General features: G+C 51.1%; 1 protein-coding gene across 1 annotated transcript in view; it reads right to left on the reverse strand.

Moving 5' to 3' along the window:
• LOC125946563 (uncharacterized) overlaps positions 1-21912 on the reverse strand; it is a 53561-nt gene extending 31649 nt beyond the window's left edge. The window contains exons 1-3 of the mRNA XM_049670058.1: positions 21759-21912; positions 21610-21647; positions 1333-1438 (exon numbers count right to left, since the gene is read on the reverse strand). The gene's annotated coding sequence lies outside the window, so the exon portion shown is untranslated. The remainder of the gene's footprint in view (positions 1-1332; positions 1439-21609; positions 21648-21758) is intronic.
• Between the last annotated feature and the right edge of the window lie 502 nt (positions 21913-22414).

Here is a 22414-nt window from a genome sequence, read left to right on the forward strand (position 1 = left end):
GTGCACATGCGGGTGTCTTCAAGACGTACACCCGGCTTCGCTCCAGGTTTTATTGGCGCGGCATTTACACCTTTGTGTGCAAGTACATTCGGTCGTGCCCTCAGTGCCAACGCCACAAAGTTCCTGCTCAGCATGCCTCTGGTCCGCTCCAGCCAATCCCGTGTCCGGCCAGGCCCTTCGATCGCATTGGCATTGACCTGTATGGACCCCTTATGAGCACGGCTTCAGGAAACTGCTGGATAGTCGTCGCCATCGACCATTTGACGCGCTACGCAGAAACAGCCGCTCTGCCTGCTGCCACCGCTCGTGAAATAGCATGCTTCGTCTTGAAAAACTTTATTCTCCGTCACGGTGCACCTCGCGAGCTTTTGAGTGATAGAGGACGTGTCTTCCTCTCCGAAGTCGTAAACGCGCTCCTTGCTGAATGTCGCATCGTTCATCGCACCACCACCGCCTACCATCCTCAAACTAATGGTTTGACGGAAAGATTTAACTGCACCCTTGGCGACATGCTCTCCAAGTACGTCGCCTCTGATCACACTGATTGGGACCTCTTTTTGCCATTCATCACGTTCGCCTACAACTCTGCACCACAGGCGACCACAAACTTCTCCCCATTCTTCCTCTTATATGGCCGCGAACCTTCGACTACCCTCGACACCATTCTTCCGTACAGACCCGACTCATCCGAATGTACGCCCATCTCTGAAGCTGCCCGCCGCGCAGAAGAATACCGTCATCTCGGCCGTTCTTTTACAGCCGTCGACCAACGGCATCAATAATCTCGACGTGACGATGGTCACCCGCGTTGTCACTTTCTTCCGGACTACCTTGTGTGGCTTTGGGTTCCTGCCGTTCCTGCTGGACTCTCATCCAAGCTTGTTTCCAAACATCAAGGACCCTACTGTGTTGTAGCACAGACATTGTCTGCGAACTATATGTCGAGCATGTCAGGCCACCTACGGACCAATGCTGTCGTGGGCGTGAAACCGTCCACGTACAACGCCTGAAGACGTATTACGACCCAATGATTCTATGTTCACCATAAGTCGCCAGGATGGCTCCTTTTCCGATGGGGGGCGATTGTAGTGAAGAGGAATACCCAGCGCTGCAGCCACATCGCCAGTCGTCCGGGAGGCGCGAGCTCGAGATCGCCTGAGCTGCTCTGGTTGAGACACGCTAACTGCTGTTCTCTTCTCCTGTATTCATATTAGTGTACAAATATCACAAAGGCTGAAACGAGTGTAAATTGAACCGCACCAATAGTGCGAGAATACTTTTCGAAAATTTTAAGGGCACAGTACTGGTGAGAAAACACAAAGGGAGGCTTACGCGTGCACAATGACCTTGGCAAGCTTGTTCACAGCTGAGTACACTCCGTCATCTGTCACGAGGACAACATTGTTTTTTGTACATATACTTCCTTTAATCGCAAAGCCTGCAATACAAATGCCACATTCAAATGAGAACTGTTCTAGAAAAACTACCATCAAGCCTAACGCAGTAGCATAGTTTTCAAATCCACTCTTGCGGCAATACCAATATTTATGTTGTGACTCGTGATCACTCTCAAGCACCCAGCAGCTGTGAGACTAGTTCAATACTGAAAAATGGCTGCTCAATGTAGCACCACTGGAGACGTTCCCACCGCAGATATAAAAAACATATTGTTTTAGGCATCATGAAAATAAGAGGTTATGCCTTGCAAGTAAAACTGACGGAAGACCTTTTTCACTGCGTTTCTGAGAAACAAAGCCATACAAACTTTAAATCATACCAATGGAGAGTGACACAATTTTCTTTTAACGCTCATCCTTCAGAATGCCATGTAATTTTGAACGGTGACATGCTGATGGTGCTCTCATAAAAATTTCCGTTGTTGATCAACCGTTATCACGAGTGGTACGGTCTTTTTCTTCACTCGGCGAAGGGCTTCACTCGGCATGCTTCACTGCCTCGAAAATTTCCGCCAATATGTGCAAGTGTCAGATTACAAAAGGTGCACCAAAAATCACAATTTCGCTCAAGAAAATTACCGGTTAGTAGTGATCAATTTGAGTAGCTGATCTAACTAAGGAGTTACGCATAATTGAGGCAGCGTTTGCTTTTTCACCGGCAAAACGTGACATCTCGTGAAGGTGCTACTTTGTTGTGTACAACACGCTACCGCCAAGCCGTGAACGAAGCCCTAGCAGTAAAAAAATGATTAACGTCATCACGGGCCGAAGAGTTTGCATCAGCCATCAAGGCCTACTACCGGAATAAGGAACCCTACGCGACAACACCAAGAAAAAGTCACTGTCTAAGCACTCCGCGCAGATGCTTAACCAGTGAAGCTGAAATGTGCGGCCCCGGTGTTTATCACTGGGTTAATGCGGACGCTACATTAAGGTCTTTCTCAACTATTGGTTACGTCTTTGTCTTTCTTAATGAGGTTACAGACACGTTCGACTGCGACGGAGGAAACGACGTCACTGATGGTATGCCCAAGGTCCGCCGTTGTCGCATTGTCGCTTGCGATTATTCAAAATTAAATTGCTTCAAGAACATATGTGCCTCACGTAAGACAATGAATGGCAAATACCCCCTAAACGCGGCCTCCCCATTACGAGGACAACAATTGCGTGAGCGTTGCTTGCTTGATCCGCGCACAATCAGAATTGTCGAACGCTTAAGCTTCGCCTTTAAGAGTGGAATGCGATAGCATTCAAAGATCTCTAGCTGCTTATCAGGATTATTACTCATATATTCAAATAAAATTCGATGTATTTAGGTATGTATGTATTTAGGTCGTAGTGAGGTTGTACTTTTGGATTTCTCTCGCGGATTTTACTTTGACAAGTTCAATTTTTGTTCGCTAACCCCTTGCGCCACGTGGAGGACCTGTGTGGTCGGGGTGGTTCAGGAGAAATTTGTACGCCACGGATAGCATGGACGCCGATGCTTACGCCAAAGCCGGATTTACTGCGGCACGGGGCCCTTAATGGTACTGACAACCGATATTTATGAACCCAGTTTATGATGACGCCTCGAAAAGCTCACCCTCGGCAGTGTTTACACCTGCAGCGGGTACTTCCAAAAGTGCGTGTATATTTTGTAAGCGGAATTTCAACAGCGGAGCTGTTTAAACCGGCCGTTAGTTGTCCACAAAAAAATCTTGGCAGATCCTGGTGGTACTGCAGATAGGGTGCAAGCGCAATGGCACATACCCCTGCGAACTAGCGAAGCTGAGCCTGGGTAGGTCTAGCTAAGCATGGTTGGTTCTACTTAAGCTTAGTCAGTCATTGATATCCAATCAATAGCTAATTAATAATCGATCAATAAGCAATACATTCCGGGGAATGCTGGGGATGACTTGTTAGTGCTTAGCCTAGCCCAAATACATGGCCAATATCTTGCGATAGACAATCAATAGCTAATCGATAATCGATCAATAATCATTCAATTCCTGAAAATGCTCCGGATGACTTCGCAGTACTTAAGCCTAGCCCAAAAGCCACGAGTAGCTAGGTGCCCATCAGCTTCCGCTGTCTCTTTAGCATAGCGCCTCCAGTGCAAGATAGAGAGAAAGAAACGTTTATTGGTGAAACAGTGTGCCGAGCGAGGCCCGGCATCACCCTGAGGTGTGAACGTTCCTGATTCAAGGTACCCTCTAGCTTCGATTGCCCTCTTGGCCCTGGCGACGAGTTGTCGTTGGTCTTCCAGTTCCTCGAGGGCGAGCTTGGCCTCCCACGTTTCGAATACATGGTCTTCGTTTGCATGTGATGCTCGGTTCGTGTCCATTTCCGTCTGCATTTCGGCGTCTTCATGCCACGTTATACTATTTTTTTTCTATCTCAGCAGCCTCTAAGAAAATAAGAGTCCCTCCTCCCACAACGCTGAGAAGTGATAGTGATGCCGATTGTCCGTCTCGCAAATTGTAAAAAAAAGCCGCCCATCGCCGTGCTTTCACTGGAGTGAGTGCAACTGAGGTTAACCACCTATATTGTCACCTTTCCACCCATTTTTAAAGGTAAATACACTGGTACAATGCGTTTGAGTTGTTGTAAAGACCTTTCTTATAGTTGTACCGCGTTGTTTTTCCAAGTACACGCCTACGTCATGGCTGGCTAGCCCCCGTCGTCGTTATTCCGTCGATAGACGAGCCAAGCCAAGTCATCCAAGGCGAAGGCAGCGCCACTTTTCTACTCACAAACGAAGGCTTATCTGCACATTTTAAGTTAGAAAAATGTTATAATAGAAAGGATGTTACTGCATTTCAATATTAATATAAAGACCAGGAACAGCGTACAGTAGTAGGTCACGTGTTAGACCTCATAAATACGTTCATGTCCTGTCACATGGGGCATCAAATGTCATTTCCCGCGACTTTTAGTGTGTGTGTGTGTGAGAGAGAGAGAAACGTTTATTAGTGAAACAGTGTCCCGAGCGAGGTCCGGTATCACCCTGAGGTGGGAAGGTTCCTTAGTCCAGGAACCCTCTGGCTTCGGCTGCCCTCTTGGCCCTGGCGACGAGTTGTCGTTGGTATTGCAGGTCCCCGAGGGCAAGCTTGACCTCCTACGTTTCGAATAGGTGGTCTTCGTTTGCTTGTGGTGCTCGGTTAGCGTCCATTTCCGGCTGCATTTCGCTATCTTCATGCCACGGGCATTCCAAGAGCAAGTGTGCCAGGGTGTCGGGAACGTTGCAGAGTGGGCAGAGGTAGCTGTGGAGCGTCGGGTAGAGGCGGTTCATTATAGTTCCGTGAGTGTAAGTACTACTTTGTAGGCGTCTGACGAACACGCTTTCTTCTTTGCCGAGGTTTGGGTGCGGTGGAGGGTACACGCGGCGCTCGAGCCTGTAGTGTTGCAATATCGCCGAATAGTTGTTGGGTACGGCTTCCACCTCTTCTGCCGCGGGTTGGAGGGCGTGTGGGGCGAGGGGAGCCCGGCTGATGTGCTCGCGGGCAGCGGCGTGGGCCGCTTCGTTCCCCTCTAGTCCCTCGTGTCCGGGTACCCACGTTACGCAGGTGTACGGGAGCGGAGTGCTACGTCGTTTTAGTAACTTGAGTCCATCATCCGAGATGCGGCCCCTCGAGAAATTTCTACAGGCGGCCTGAGAGTCGGTGAAAATGACTGCTGCATCTGTGCATGTGGTGGTGGCGAGAGCGATTGCCGCTTCTTCCGCCGTTTCCGGGTTGCGTGCCTTGACGGTTGCCGATGCTAACTCGCGGCCTCGGGAGTCTACGACGCTGAGAGCGTACGCGTTTCGATGCGGATACTTGGCCGCGTCGGTGTAGCGGGCGTCTGGGTCTTGCTTGAACCTTCGTTTGATCGCGTTGGCTCTAGCTTGCCTTCTACTCTTGGGGTATATGGGATGCATGTTGCGCGGGATGGGTGCAATGCAGAGGGACTCTCGAAAGTTCGATGGGATTCGTTATTTCTTGTCCGTGTCTGCGACGTACGTCTCACTGTAGTTCAGGTGTCGGAGTACTGATCTCCCGGTGGGTGTAAGCTTGAGTCGTTCGAGTTGGCTGTTCTCGTGCGCTTCAGCGAATCTTGCCGCGTGTTGTGGACGCCCATCTTAAGGAGACGTGTAGTAGACGCCATGGGGGGGGGGGGGGAGTCCCAGGGCGACTTTGATTGCCTTCCTTATCATGATGTTGATCTTTTCGATCTCTGCGTTCTTTAAAGCCAGGTACGGCATGCCGTATGTGATGCGGCTGGTGAGCAGCGCTTGTGTTATTCTGAGGGTGTCTGCTCCCTGAGGCCGCTTCTTTCGCTTGAGATCCTCTTGACGAGGTGCGTGAGTTGCGAAAGGGTGCGTTGTAGTCTTGGTAGGCAGGCCGCTCCGGATCCGTCCTTGTGAATAAGGAGTCCCAGTATTCGTAACTTGTCGACTTTCGGGATTGGCGTCCCATTGAGGGTGACGCCGGGGTCGGGCTCTTCGTAGCTGGGTGGCCTGCCTCTCGTTCTTGATTTGAGGACGAGATGCTCAGATTTCTCGGGGGCGCAGCGGAGGCCACAGTTTTGGAGATAACTTTCGATGGTGTTTACGGCTTCTTGTAGGGCGCTTTCTTGCCTTCCAATGTTCTCAGCTCTGGTCCAGAGCGTGATGTCATCAGCGTACATCGCGTAATGCAGATCTGGTATGGTCTCGAGAAGTTTGGGTAACTTGATCGTAGCCACGTTGAAGGGTAGCAGTGAGATGACCGACCCTTGCGGGGTGCCTCTGGAAGTTCGAAGCTTCCGCTGCGGATGTTACAGATCCCGACGGTTGCCGTGCGGTCTGTCAGAATGTTTCTGACGTACGCGTAGGTCCTAGTGCCGGAGCCGGTGCCTTCGAGGTTGTTGAGGATCGCGTCGTGACTGACGTTATCAAAGGCTCCCTTGACGTCTACTGCCAGTATGCAGTACTTGCTTCGATTGTTAAGGTGATCCAGGAGCTCTTCTCTCAGATGTAAGAGTACATCCTGCGTTGAAAGATGCTGCCTGAAGCCGAACATGGTGTCCGGTAGGTGGCCGTTATCTTCGAGGTACTGGGTAATGCTGTAGTGCACCATATGTTCGAAGAGCTTTCCCACGCACGAGGTGAGGGAGATTGGGCGTAGGTTCTCCAAGCTGAGATGTTTGTTGGGCTTGGGTATCATAGTGATCTCCGAGTGCTTCCATACATCAGGCAGTTCTCCTTTCTCCCAGCACTCGTTGTAGTACCGGAGTAGAGCCACAGTGGCCAGCTGCGGTAGGTTGCGTAGATGCTTGTTGGCAGTCCGGACTTTGCCGGGGCTGGTATTTCTAGTCAGCTTGGATAGTGCTACGTGGAATTCGGCCTGCTTGAAGGGTGGGTCGAGTTCTGGATTCGGTTTCACAGCGTATACTTTGCTGCTAGTTGATGCGCGAGAAGGTGCATCTCCGCAGAGCTTCTTTTGTATTTCTCGGAGGAGATGTTCTTCTGATCCGTCGTGGTTGTGGATAAGTCTGTGGAGATGTTGCTTCTGTACCGCTTTGGTAGGTTCCGTAGCTAGGAGTGCGCGTAGGAGGTGCCATGTCCTTTTGTTGCTCAGAGTCCCCTGTAGCTTGTCACGGAAAGCATGCCAGTTATGCCTGGCGAGTTGGTCTGCATATTCTTGAGCATGCTTGGTAAGGAAAGCGACGCGTGTCTTTAGCTTTCTGTTGAGCTTTTGTCGTTTCCATCTCTTGAGGAGGGCACTTCTGGCTTCCCAGAGGTGGAGAAGATGCGCGTCGACCGCGGGCGTATCGGCATCGAGTTGTATGACCTTGGTGTGACGTTCTGCTATATCTAGGACATTTTGAGCCACTTGTCAATGTCGGTTATAGTTGCTCGGGAATCTAGGTTGTCCCTAAAGGATTTCCAGTCAGTTGGTCGTGCAATTCCGGTCTTGCTCTGTCTACGGGTGTGTGTTACATCTAATTGGAGGATATCGTGATCGCTCCCTAGGGTTTCCGGAAGTCGACTCCACTCTGCCCAGGGGACGTCCGCCGTAAAAGTAAGATCGGGGTTTGTGTCCCTGGAGACGCTGTTTCCAATTCTCGTGGTCTGGAGAGGATCATTCCAGAGCGTGAGTAGGTGTTGGGCGGCATCGTGCACTCTAGCACCCTTCCTCGTGGTGGTATGATAGCTCCATGCCGTGTGCGAGGCATTGAAGTCCCCCACTATTATGACTTGGTGGCCATTCGTGGACTTCTTGATTTTTCGTACGAAATGATCGAATTCCGGTAACTGGTCCCGAGGGGGCTGTACATGCTGGCCACGAATAGGCTTTTCTGCGTCTTTCGTTCGGGTAAAACCTTGATTAGGGTGTGTTCTGTCTGGGTGTTCTCTATGTCGCGTTCTTGCGCCGTGAGAGTTTTCTTGACCAGTATGGCAGTGTGTTGGGTTTGCGCATAAGTGGTGTATCCTTGCAGTCGGACATTCCGTGTCTTGGTTTCCTGTAGTCCTATGACGTCGGGTTGATTCAGCTTGATGAATTCTTGCAGGCTTCCGTGTCGAGGGCGGTACGATCGACAGTTCCATTGCCATATACGTATAGTTGAATGCTGGTTCTTCGCCTTGTGGTTAGTGGTCGCCATTGCCGATGGATTCGAATTCGCGTCGGCGATCGCGAGTGGGCGAGATGGAGGGAGAGTCGCTGTGGCTGTTCGCCCGAGCTTTCTTCCGAGTCGTGTGGCGCGAATTGTCAGCTGTGCATTGGTGACGTAGTTTTTCTTTACATGCGCAATTAAATTGTTTAGCTGTGGCGCGATCCCATCGATCTTTGCGTTTAGCGTGGCAATCTTCTTTTCGAAGGTTGCGGCTATTTTTTCGACTGCTTATTGGACGATTTTTTCCATCGTGGCGTGAATGTTGTACATAAAGTCTTCTTGAAATATCAGGCACCTTGCATCTACTATGGCTTCGACACCTGCCTTGGTCAGCGTCGTTCCCGACTGTCTGTTAATGTTTTCGAGCTCCTGGCATTTTTGATGCAGCTTGTCTGTGAGTTCTTGCTGTTCCTTGCATTTTTGGAGCAGTTTGCCGGTGAGCTCTTGCTGTCTCTGTTGACTGCGGAGTAGTTTGTCGATGAGGTTTTGCTGGCTTTGCAATTGGCTGTGCTGCTTCTGCAGTTTGCACTGCTGGTTCTGCTGTTTGTTTTCGAGGACCCGTATGGCTGTGGCTTCGGTCGACGAGGAGTCCAAGCTGATCGTACCACTGGAGGCGCTCGAGCCACTTGCCACGTCGGCGTAGCTCGCGCGCTTGACCGAGTGGGAGCGAGAGCGAGAGCGGGAGCGCGAGGCATTTCGCAGTATTGACTTGGACCTGTTGCGCCTTGGGGAGCTGCCCGCACTGTTACTGCTCGAGCTGGTGGCCGAGGTGCTCAGCTCCGGGAACTCTTCACTGCTGGAGCTCCAGCGGTTGTCTCTTTCTTGGAGCCTACTGAGGCGCTGTTGCCGTATATTTTAGGGTGGTGGGCTTGGCTTCAGTCTCTTCTTGCACTCTGTACTTGCAGTTTCGTGCCCTTCTCCGCAGAGCTTGCAGGTTGGTTTGCAATCGTGGTTTTGTGGTTGTCCGGTCTTGCCGCATTAGTAGCAGAAATCCAGGACCCGGTCTTGGGCAGACGTCTTGACGGTGTCCGGTAGTGCCACAGGTGCGGCAGTACTGCACGGACTTTCGATATGGTCTGCAGCGGAAATCAACTGCTCTGGAAGATGATGTAATAGGGAACGAGCGGTCCTTCGAAGAATACGACTGCCGCGGTCGACTGCCCCAGCATTCTGGCGTGAAGAACGGTGTATCTTGCCGGCGCTCGGATTCCTGCCATGAGTTTTGCGGTGCTCGTTCCTGGTATGAGGCCATTGATGACGCCTCTGGAGACGTCATCAGGGGTTCGTATGTTGCCCATGACGCTGTGATAAGTGCCTCCAAGCTGTATTTCGTTGATGCTGACCAGCATCTTGGCGTCTTCCTTGTCGGCCGTGCTTGCGATGATTAAATTTTCGATTATCTGTACTTGCAGGCGAACTTTGCCATTGAAGTCTTGCTGCGATAGTCCACTCGCTCGGCCGATGGCGTGCATAACTGCAACGGTGTTCCATTTGGCGAGGTCGAGACCTTCTTGCGGGCGGTAGACGATCTTAAAGTCGTCTAGTGGCAGGGGCGGCATTCTAGGTCTGCGTTGTTGCTGTGGCGGTGCTGGATTGGAGGTCTGCTCATTAGTTGGTTTTGTTGCCGGCGTCTTTATATTTGTGGTGTCCTTCTTGCCCTTCGTGAGCCAGGCGCTTTCCGCTTCGATTGTTCTGCCGCTTTCTGCATCAGAGTTCCACCTATGTTCCCCGGTGTTTTCTTCCCTCCGGTCCGTTTGCATTGCATTTGTTTCCTCTTCTTTCTGGTTCTCTGACATTTCGCTTGCTGCAGCATCCTCTCGGCTCATCGTAGTGTCCGTTTGCATTGCATTTGCTTCGTCTTCTTTCTGCACATTTGACATTTCGCTTGCTGCAGCTGCCTCTCGGCTCATCGTAGGGGCTCTTAGCCGCGGCGTGGGTGAGGGCTCGTGCGCTCGTGCTCACGCGGCGTGCGGCGCGACGGCGTTTCCTCCGATGGGATTGCGGGAGCTGCTTTGGAGTTAGGCTTAACCGGGTGGGTGTGCGGTAGACTTGATATCTTGAAATACGGTGCACTTACCCGAAATAGGCTATTGTCCGGCGATTTCTCTCGTCTTGCCGGTTTCACCGGTGCAAAACTTACATTCGCCACTGGCCTTCTTCCGGGGTGAGAAGCACGAAAAGCGGGAGCCCATGTGAGACACGTCTGTTCTCCTCGGCCCCCTGGCCGCGAGTCCTTTTAATGAAGAATTAAAAATATAAATCCAACAGGGCCGTTCTGCCAATACGATAGACAATCTTTCCATCAGCGCGGTTATCTAAATTCATGTTCTGAGCGGTTGTCTGTCGTTCTGACGCTATTGCGTTAAAACATGGCCAAGTCAACGGCCAGAAAACCTTCAAAACTGGCTTGAGACATTCGAAATACTTTCTATTCAAAAACTTCGAAGACGTCATCTGTACTTTGTTTGACAATCAAGAGTCCATCCTGACAACGCGTAATTTGTTTCGCAGCAGCTTTGTAAGAACCTTAGCGAGTGTCATCTGAAGAGAGTCTCAATGCTGTGCTGAAGCAAATGTGCAGATATAGAAAAGAGAGCGTCGTAATCTTCATTAGTCAAGATGATTTAGCCCCCAGACCTTGACATATTGTGACAGAAGCGAGATGTAGGCGAAGGATATATTTACAGAATATACACAAAGAAGGGCTACAGCAAAAGAAGATATCTGATCCAGCCCACGTGCAAGCGTCTTTGTCGTCGTCTTCGTCGCTCTGCCAAGCATCGCGTTCTTCTAAGAATCGCTGCATAACATCCTTCTCCAGCGGCCGAAGCGCCGTCCTGGCGTTTGCTAGGAAGGCAAGGAGCTACAAGAGCAATGTGGCTTCAGGCGCTAAACGTGAACACCATCGGTTGGTAGCGCGGAGGTCAAAGAAGCAGGGCCCAGGGGTACAATCTTGTAATTGACGTCACTGAGTTGACGCGCCACCTTGAAAGGGCCGATGTAACGTGAGGGCAGCTTCTCTGATAGGCCAACGCGGTGGCCTGGCGACTAAAGGAGGACCAGAGAGCCAGGCGTGGAGTGCACGCTTCTGGGTAGGCTGTCGCAACGGTACTGTTGGGCCTCTTACCAAACAGAAGTCGGTCGCGGGCAAGTTTACGAGCTGCACGTGCTCGAGCTGCGATGTCACTGGCCTATTCAGTAGGCCAGTGAGGAGCCGAAGGAAGGAGAGTCTCGAAGGCCAATGCATGGTTTTGGCTAGACAGTAAATAAAACGGTGAATATGCAGCGGTGCTATGCCGCGACGAATTGTACGTAAAGGTAACGAATGATAGTGCGCAGTTATAGTCACGGTGGTCTGGTGAAACACGCATGGTCAGCATCTCAATGAGCGTTCTGTTCAGGCGCTCGGTTGATTCATTATTCTATGAATGATAAGCGGTGGAGAGCTTATGTTCAGTGGAACAGGCACGAAGGATGCGATCCACCACTCTTGAAAGGAAGTACCTCCCGTGATCGGTGAGCAGCTGTTGAGCGCGCTTTTATGTAGAAATACGTCGTGCAGGAGAAAGTCAAAGACGTGTATCGCCCAGCTTGTAGGCAATGGCTGGTGATTGCGAAGGGCGTGGCGTAGTCTGTCGCAACCGCAAGCTATTGGTTTCCCGAGATGGACGTAGGGAAAGGGCCTAGAAACTCGAGGCCGACGCGGAAGAATGGCTGTGCAGGGATGTCAATAGGTTCTGGCCGGCCTACAGGCAGCGTTGAAGGGCCCTTGCGGCGTTGACGGCGTTTGCAAGCAGCGATGTAGCGGAGCACAGAATGGTACATGCCAGGCCAGTAAAACCAACGTCGGTCTAGGGTAAGGACGCTATACACCTAGGTGACCGGCATTCGGTACGTCGTGAAGCTGGTGAAGACCACTGCAGCGTATATGGGGAGGTAGGACAAGCAGAAGCTCTGGGCCATCTGAGCTGAGATTACGACGATAGCGAACGTTGTCGTGTAGCTCAAACAGGCGAACAGAATGTTCTGGTGACGGAGAGGTTAGACGGTCGATGATGAGCCGCAAAGACGCGTCTCGTCGCTGTTCGGTGCGGATGTCATTTAAAGCAAGGATGGACAGTACGCAGGCGTCTGACTCAGGGTCAATGAGGTCGGGAGCCTCTACAGGGTGCCGTGACAAGCAATCTACCTCTTGGTGCAGACGTCCAGACTTGTAGTGCACAACAAACGAGTATTCTTGAAGCCGTAGTGCCAAGCGCCGAGACATCCAGACGGATCCTTCAGCGACAAGAGCCAGCAGAAGGCATGATGGTCTGTAATCACCGAAAAAGTTCAGCCCAACCAGTAACGTCTAAATTTGTTGACAGTCCGCACTAACGCCAGGCACTTGCGTTCAGTCATCGAAAAGTTCCGTTCGGACAATATAAGAAGGCGAGTGGCGTAGGTTACGACACGTTCCTTGCCGTGATGTTTTTACAGCGAAGCTGTTATAGGCTAGGTTCCAGGAGATCGCGTCCGGCAACCGAAGTAGATAGATGCACCGGGTGTAGATCACCAATTTCCGGCTCCATGTGCGTGGTGGTTTGGCTCGCCGCGCGTGGAGGTTTGCCGCCAGCTGTGCCTTAACACAGGTGTCAAAACGGATGATGGATGGCACATTCTTGTACCTCTCGGCACCGCTGATGCCTCTTTCACAAGTGCTGGGATACTCGGTGGCGGCATGTCCCTCCAATCGTTGTGCCCCTGTGTCTCGTGACGTAGAGATCGCGCTAGCGCTGTTATCACTAGTTTCCCTTTGGACTCACTATAGGACGGATGCTCGTTTAACCACATATTCCAGGATCCTTAGGTCAGGATCCTGACGAAGCCAAGCAATGTGCCGCGGCTATGAACGTTGTGGCCCATACGCTAGTCTATGACGATGGGTCAGATTTGGAGCAACAAACGCACTACTCGGCCATCGCGCCGGGCGCAAACAAAACGCCGGGTGACCTTTGACGATCATGCCGAAGACGCTCAATATAGTAAATTATGATAATAAGAGAAGGACGACGTGCAGTACCGGCACCCACTTGTCCCTACGGCTCCCTGAAATAAACACCTTCTACACACACCGTAACAGAGTGGTGGAAGGTGCTAGGTATCTAAGCTTCCAACGACGGAATCAGTACCACCTGAATCTCATCGCAGTCGTCGACTGTCGGGACTTCCACCATTCTTAAGAGCAGGCATGTCCCGAGAAACTGAAGCTCCGAGGCTGACGAGCTCATCGCAGCTGTACAAGGAGCCACCAAGCTTTGCCACGACTGGCAATGAGGACGTGGACGAGTGGCTGAAGCAGTACCGACGGGTGAGCAAACATAATGGCTGGGACTCAGCCGCTGTCAAATGTTGTGTTCTCGTTAACGAACACTGCTCTCATGTGGTACGACAACCAGGAGAATACGCTTACGACCTGGGATACGTTTGTCCAAGAATTGAAGAAGTGCTTTCGGGACTCCGCAGCGAGCAAGAAGCGAGCTGAACAGACTCTGTCCCAAAGGGCCCAACTCTCTTGCGAGACTTGTACTATGTACATAGAAGTGGTCCTCAAGCTATGTAGACTCGTGGATTCCAGCATGTCCTCTGAAGATAAAGTGGGTCATCTTAAGGGCATAGTTGAAGATGTATACCAGTTCTTGATTGCTAAAGAAAACCTGACATATGTGGCCGACGTAATCCAACGTTGCCGCACGCTTGAAGCACTGATTATGCGTCGCGTGGCACCGAAATTGGGCCGTTTTGCTAGTGTGCCGACATTGGCCTGTGTTGACGCGAGCACACTACCCGATCTGTCGTCGGTGATACTACAGATAGTTCGGGAAGAGCTCCTCCGGTGCCACGAAATCGGGCGTTGTGGTAGCGGCGACTCGCGAGGCAACGAGCCCGGACTACCACCTGCGTCGTGGCAACTCTCTATTAATGCAGCGAACGAGGACGGCTATTAGAGCTGTGCTTCAGTCTGAACCCACGAACCGGCCTCGCTTCAACAACAGGCAGCAGCGCCGCACTTCTTATCCGGCGCAGTGGTACCGTACCACTTATTCCGGGTGCACAGAATATGATGAACATGATAGACACCCCATGCTCACTGGCGGAACTGAAGGCTTTGAGCAGCACCGTGAATTTCGGTATTCTAGTGTGGGCTATAATTGCGGTGTCCCTGGCCACATCGCCAGGTTTTGCGACCGCCGCCGACCTTTCCGAGAAGAACCTTCACAAGCGACGTGCCAGTCAAATTATTGAGCCTTTCCCACGTCATGGCCTCAACGCCTGCGAGCCAATCGCGGAATTCGTGAAGGTAGCTTCCAGAACCCTGCACGAGCCTCCGATCACCGCTTAACGCCACCTCCTGCTCCACGTGCTCCGCTGTCTCCATCGCCGCGGCTACACCTGCTATCCCCACCACTGGAAAACTAGGCAGTGCGGCCGATGAAGGCGACTTCGCTGCCAACAGACATTCCTCCGCCAGTTTTCATGCTGCAAAACAAAGTTCATGTGCTCGTTGACGATATACCTACAATGGCTCTTGTTGGTACTGGGGCAACAGTTTCCAAGATGAGTGTAAATTTTAAAGCCCTACTGGGACAAAAAGTGATGTTGTCTTGGAAGAATATTTCTACGTTTCCTGGTCTTAGTGGTGACACGGTGTGCCCGGTCAAGGTTTGTAATGCGGATGTGTGTTTGTGTGGCAAAGTATTTACCACTAAATTCGCAGTTATTCCTCGATCGACGAATCGATGTTATTTTAGGCATCGATTTCTTGCAGCAGTGTGGTGCGACGGTTGACTGTCGATGTGGGGAGCTTTCGGCACAACACGAGGTTATTACAGGACTCATGGAGAACTCGCCACGTCAAGAAAGTGCATTTTGTGTTTCGGAGGACATCGTCATTCCCCCACTATGCGCAGTATGCGTTCCAGTCATTTGCACTGGTACCAACCCCGCCACATGTGATGCCGCAACGGAGCCTCTTCATTCGGCCTGTGTAAAGAAGAGCGTTTTGGTTCCGCATTGTTTAGTGTCGGCAGTTGACAGGGCACTCTGGATTAGGGGCAATGAACTACGCGGCCCAGCCGATACTTCTTCCCTTCTGGCATGACGCTCGCTCTCTTCAAAGAGACACTGGCATTACTGGCTGTACTCTAAGCTGCAGACGAGTCCCTCCATACCTGCCCATCGGACTCGAAACTACTTCAGATAGTGAGCAAGTCGCTCGGAACGAGTGAGCGCTACACATTATTGGATGTTCTATCCAAGCACTCGCAACTTGTTTGTCTTTTCAGAGACTGACAAGACGTCCGAAATTCCGACGTCTCGAATACGCCATCGTATAAATACCTGATGAGCGCACCCTATACGACAGAAGCCGTACAGAGTATCCCCGACTGAGCGCAAGATAATTAGCGAGCTACTTCAGGAAATCCTGCACAAGGGGATTATTCAGGAGTTCACGAGTCCCTGTGCGGCACATGTCATTCTCGTGAAAAAGAAAGATGGCAGTTGGTTATTCTGTGTGGATTATTCGGTGGCTAAACAGCGTTACCAAGAAAGATGTCTACCCACTTCAGCGAATAGATGATGCCTTAGACTGCCTTCATTCGGCTTCTTACTTTTCTTGTATAGACTTGAGATCCGGCTACTGGCAAATCTCGATGCATGCCGAGGATAAGGAAAACACTGCGTTCCTAACACCCGATGGACTTTTATTGCGATAGCAATTATATGGACACTTCAACCGGATTTCTGCCGTCGCCGTCGTCATCGCCGTCGCCGTCGCCGTGAGTTTCCCTATAGATAAAATCTTTGCCGCGCGCCGTATGCCCGAGCGGAAGCGTGCGGGGACGCGCGCTATCACGGAGAGCGAACGCACTCAATCTCCCACGCGCAAGCAAGGAAGCGGGAAGCCAGCGCAGGAGGGAGCGGAGGGGGGGGGGGGCGCACTTCCTCTCTGCCAACAACCGCGCTCGTCGCTCGCTCGCACCGTCGCTTATCTCCACACGGCTCTGTCCTTTATGTGCCGTGCATTCGCCGCTCAGTTTCCGTTGAAGCGATAGACCGCACGTACCTTCGCCCGTTGGTGCGGCGTATGCGCTTGCTGCCAGCGTTTTGACAGTCGTTGTCTGCCGTCATTCAGTGTTTGTTTGTGGGCGCTCACACCACGCTTGTTCAATCAGTTAGTAATAGTCGGGCCACATTTTCCAACGCACGCTACACATGCAATGCTGCCCGGGTCGGCAGTGCAGCGCTACAGGTGTGTCCCTTCGCACGCGCTGCCCACGGGAAGCGCTTCTCATCAACACCACCGTTTCACACGCGCCTTCTCGTGGTCATCGAGTCTCTCTTCATGTCGGTCTACTTACGCCGCAGCACACCTGCTTACTTAATCAGCTCATGTTTACTACAATTCATATTGCTACCAAAGCCGCTCACCTTGCTTCGTATGACATTACTGTGTTGCTATCGCATTCATTGCTTCGCCCTTAGGGCGAAACTGTGACATTTTTTGAATTCAATCTCATGCCGTTCGGCTTGTGCAACGCACCCGCCACCTTCGAACGATTCATGGATACTATTCTGCGAGGTTTAAAGTGGGAGATATGTCTGGGCTACCTTGACGATGTTATTATGTTTGGGCGCGCATTTCAGGAACACAACACGCGTCTCGGCATTGTCCTCAGCAGCATACCGAAGGCTTGTCTTGTGCTCAACTCTAAATAGTGCCATTTTGGTGAGCGCCAAGCCTTGGTGTTGGGACATCTTGTGGACAAAGACAGCGTTACGCCTGACCTTGCGAAGGCAGAGGCTGTTGAAGCATTTGAACCACCTCAGTCTGTAAAACCACTTCGCAGCTTTCTAGGGCTCTGCTCTTATTTAGGCGGTTCATCCCTCGATTTGCTGACGTCGTTTATCCCTTGACAAGCCTCCTGCACAAGAATGCCGCTTTCGAGTGGACGCCTGATTGTTCTGCTTCCTTTCCACAGCTGAAGTTTCTGCTGACGTCGCGATCGATCATCCGACACTTCAATCCTTCCACGCCAAAAGAGGTCCACACCGATGCGAGTGGTGTAGGTTTTGGTGCTGTTCTGGTTCAACGCTTGGATGACAAAGAACACGTCATCGCCTACGCAAGTCGGTCATTAAGGAAACACGAGCGTAACTGCACGGTGACTGAGCAGAAATGTCTTGCTGTTATTTTTGCGGTTATATTGAGCTCCACTAAGGCAGTCGAGGGCATCATCGATGCGAGGCAAAGGGTACACGTCTTTACGAGTGACTTTGTGCAAATTTCGATAATCAATGCAGAAACTCCAGATGCCGTCCTTCTTTTTCATGAGAACAACAGGGCAGGCCCACGGGCTATAGGGAGGTTGGATGACGTCTTTTGTAATCATTTTGTCTACCTCGTTCTGGATGACTTGACGTTCGTGATTGGGATCCGCGATATGGATGTCGGCGTATAGGATGGGTGTCACCAGTGTTAATTCGATGAGCCACGACAGATGTTTGGCCTAGCCTTCACGTCACCAAGGGCGGCCGTCAAAATCAAAGATGTCACGAAAAGACGCCAGGGACCGATATAGATCTTGAGCTTGCGCCTAGGTCAGATCGGGAGCAATCATCTTGTTAATATCGTCACGAGACGAAGGAGCTGAAGGTAGCGGACCACGAAGGCGGCGAAACATCTGGGTGCAAAGCGGCAATACGTAGTCATCGGGAATATCGCGTGAAGACGTCAAAGTAACATATATAGCATCTTCACGCGACATACCAACGTGATGGCGGGAGCATACGCGTGGAGGTATGTCGGCTGGACTTTAGGGAAGATGGGGCAGCCGACATACCTAAGCCGAGGATTAGATCATGGGCGCACTGCTTAATAATAGAAAATGGGCCTGACGTGGGGTGACCAGCAATGCAGACGCGGGCGGTGCTCATCCCAAGAACGGCAGGAGTCCCTCTATCAGCGACGCGGAAGATGCGGGAGGCGGCAGGCGTGAGCTCTTCAGGAAGGCGACGACGAACATCTGCACTCATTACAGAGGTGTGCGCCCCAGTGTCGATGAGCGCACAAATAGTGACGGCATCAACATCAATGCCTAAAAAGCTTCGTCTCGTCGGCAGCGTCAGAAGAGGATTTGTGGTGGCAGCCGTCAATGCAGCGTCACCTCCGGGCGCTGCACAGTTTGGTTTTCCTGATAGGAACGTGTAGGGCTAAAGGGGTACGATGGTTGGCGAGACGGCGGTCTGCGAGATGACGGTCAACGGTCTGGAGGCGAGTGTGACTGGTGACCACGCGGCGACGGGGAACGGCTATTTATCCTTGTGGGAGCATCGGCGTTGGCGAAATACGACTGTGTTGAAGGTGGGAGGCGGTTGCTCTCCGGACGGCGGTAAGGGGTAGATGGCGTTCGAGGCGCCGAGGACCAGCGGTTGGCGCAGTGGCGGGCGACGTGCCCGATACGGTGACATTTCAAGCATATCGGTCGATCGTCAGGGGTTTGCCATGCAGCAGGGTCGGCATATCATGTAAGGAATTGCCTCTTTGATAGGAGCAGGACGGACGCCACGAAGTTGGTGTTGGGCTTGCCACAGTGCACACAGAGTGAATGCCCATGTTGGCGATCTCCTGCCGGACAATCGCTTGGACAAATGGAGCGGTAATTGAGCTTGAGTCACCGGCGTAAACGGGAGCAGGGGTATGGCCTCCAGTTCGCGCCGCATAAACCGTGCCAGCTGATCTGGTGGGACTGACCACTGTGCTGCCGTGCGGTCTTCGCAAGAGGACGTTGCCGCCGTGTTGGGAAGCCAGGCAAACACGTGGCCAATTCGCCGGCTTTTAGCTTGCTCAAAGCGCCGGCACTGCTTTATAATAGCGTTTACTGTAGACAAATTTTTGCGCATTAAAATGTTGAAGGCATCGTCGGCGATCCCTTTCAAGATGTGCCCAACCTTGTCGTCCTCCGGCATCTCGGCATCGGCTTTGCGGCATAGAGATAACACGTCTTCTATGTACGCCACGTAAGATTATGTAGCCATCTGCGCACGTAACGCGAGCATCTATTTCCCGGCGATCTTCCGGCCAACAAGCTTAGCAAGCAATTGTCGTAGTTTTTCATTGCAGGTGTCCCAGCTCCCGATCTCAGTGTCGTGGTTATCGAACCATACTTTCGCAGTGCCTTTCAGATATAACCTTATATTTGCCAACATCAGGGTAGAGTCACATCGGTTGTTCGCACTCACGCGCTTGTACTTCGCCTGCCAGTCCTCAACATCCGCTTCACCGGAACCGCAGAACGTGCCAGGATCCTGGAGTTGTACAAGCGCGACCGTTGAAATGACTGGCGCTGATGTAGGGGCGGCGTCTTCCGTCATTGCAGACAGATGTTTGAAACGACCGTCGCTGCGGAGTTCCGTTGAGAGGCATGACGGACCCCGGAACACCACCAAAGTGTGACGTGCAAGCGTCCCACGTGCAAGCGTCTACGTCCTTGTCTTCGTCGCTCTGCCAAGCGTCGCGTTCATCCATGAAAGTATCGCTGCTTAACAATATCAAGGGGAAAGAAGGTTCATTTCCTGATGCAGGGCGTAAACCAAATGCTTTACGCTGGAATCCGCCTAAGACCGACACGGAACATTTGTTGGAGGCCCCGGCAATCCACAAGACACTGGAAATGCGCGTGATGAGATATAGCCACCTGATGCTGACGCCAAACTGCGAATTAGAAGCGCCAAGTTCCAAGGACCTGCGGGGGTCCTTAAGAGGTTATCAGATGGTACCAGGGAAAAAGCTCCATGTAGCCACTATACATTATCAAAAATAAAGTCAGTGGCCACTAGGAGTACCCTGTGAGCTCAGCATTGCTGAAACAGCAGCTGTAAGCGATCTCCTACACCGCTGCCATTCGTCGTCATGACTGCCTTCGCAGAAAAGGCTCGTATCTCCGCAGCGACGCTGCCATTCGCCAATAGCGCCAGACGTTGCCTCGCGCGACACCTCAAAGAAGGCAAGTGCATAGTGTTCATTTCAGCACCAAATACTGGAAGCAGAAAGACTCGTTATACGTATGCACAATACAATGACAACAACGGCAGAACAGATAGAAAAGTAGCACTCATCAGCCTAGTGCATACGCGGGATGGGGCATTATGCGCAATATTATCAAAGCTGCTGCAAATTTGGCGTATCTGCTGATGGGCTACTTTAAGTGCTTGCTAAAATGTTGGATCTGGCGTGTTTCAGCTTTTAGGCAAAGGTAAAGCAATCGTTCTATATAATGTCGGACTGCCAAAATGTGAGGATGAATTGTTTCGAGGAATCCTTCCGGTGCGTGCCGCCGAGTCGCAGAAGGCCGCTTCAGGTTGCATGCGCATTAAAGCTTCACCTTTGCGTAAATATCGGCGACGACATCTTCAAATGGGCTTGGCACCATGCGAGGATACGTATAAATTGGTCCTTACATGTGCAGAAGGAAACCTTGATCACCGGTGCTGACCATTCTAACCATGATCTGCCGAGATGCTCTTTATATTGGGTCCACGATTCGGTGTTGCCTCAATGCCTTGCCTCGACAAACGATGATTTGATGCCGTTGGTGAAACCGTCTTGATTCACGTTGAAGTCGGTTGTATGCAGCCAACCGAAGGATTGTCTAGGAATCGACGGAATTGTGGAAGCGGTGAGTCAGACGGTGACTGCTGAAGCGTTTCTCGCAGAAATCGGTCACTCCAAGGATCATTAACTACGAGGCGGACGCCTTCATTATTGCTACGCGAACTCTTTCACTGTTTTTAATGTATTACCTTTCTGCGAACCTGTCAGACAGTTTGTACTTGTGACGCAGGTTTCGTTAAAACTACACCATTTTGGATTGGACGAAAACGGGACCCTGATTGTAGCGTCTGTCACACTCTCGAGACAGTAGAATACATCCTTTGCGTGTGCCCTCAATATGCGGCCGCGTAGGGATGATATGCCACTAAAGCGTAGTGTTGATTGTTTGGACTCCCGCCCTTTTCGGAAGCCAAGGTTTTAGGCGCATGGAGGAGCGTTTATCATGCCCAACGCACCAGAAGATCACTTTTGAACTTTATGTGTGAGACGGGCTTAGACGGTCGTCTCTAGGACCTGTGCAGTGTGCAGTGCGCGAAATGTGTTTGTGCGATGACGTTTTGTGTGGACAACACTACTCCTGCGTGTAGTGTGTGAAAAGTGCACAACCGCGTATTGGACAACGTGTGTAAATAGTAGCTCATTGTACGATATCATAATCACCTGCGACCTACCCCTCTCTGTATTTCCCACTTCCCCTTACCCCAGTGAGGAGTAGCAGGCTAGAGACACGCTCTCCAGGCCGACCTCTCCTCCCTTCTCTTCATTAAAATCTGCTCTCTCTCTCTCTCTCTCTCTCTACACCATTTTTAAAAGTATCCGACCCTGTACCTTCCTTTAGTCTTCTCGCTTCATACAAGTGATTTATGCAATACTTACCAGACGCTTCATTTCCACTGGCATCCGTAAGGGGACGTCTGCGAAATAAATTGAACATTCTGTTAGCATTGTGTCGTATGCCAGCCGAAACCTAGAAAAAGCTTCATCTGGATTATAACTAAGGACTAATTATTGCATGGCTTACTTACCTTGTTAGTATTATGATAATATCATTGCCATTTGTGCGTCCTGAAATCTGATTTGCGATGGCTGACTTCCAGTTCTTAAACACATCATTGATGGCCGGCGCCCTCCGACTGCTTGAAAATAGTGCTTTGCTTTGAGGAGGCGATAGCTTTAGAAAGAAGGTACAGAAATACAGTTCAGAAAAAAGCAATATATTTGGCGTAAATTTTTACATTAGTTATTCGCGTGAGACATATACGACGACGACCACATAGTGTCAAAAAGATAATTTATTTCTTTTATACTTAACTAACATTAGCAAGTAGCAGGGCTCACTGGATAAATTTCGATTACCCGAGGCTATTTAATGTGCAAGTGTCTTTAGATCAACACCATCACTTTCGTTGTACCAGGACATGCCACGCTCATATGCTCTGTTGCTTTATTTTATTTCCAACCTGCTCCTCATAGGGCCTTTCTGGCCCAAGATCCCCTTCTGCCTGCAGAGTAGCAGGTAAGCGCCTACATATACTCTGGCAAAATTCTCTGCATTTCATTAAAAAAGCTGCGTTTTTCTCTGTTTGTAGTTGATGTAAAATATAGTTTTCTTCCTAATTGGTAAGCACGAATCTGAAGGTGCAGCTGGTAAGGTCCATAGGCTACGCAGAAAGCGACGGTG

The sequence above is a fragment of the Dermacentor silvarum genome, chromosome 7 (genome assembly GCF_013339745.2).
Source record: "Dermacentor silvarum isolate Dsil-2018 chromosome 7, BIME_Dsil_1.4, whole genome shotgun sequence".
Lineage (NCBI taxonomy): Eukaryota > Metazoa > Arthropoda > Arachnida > Ixodida > Ixodidae > Dermacentor > Dermacentor silvarum.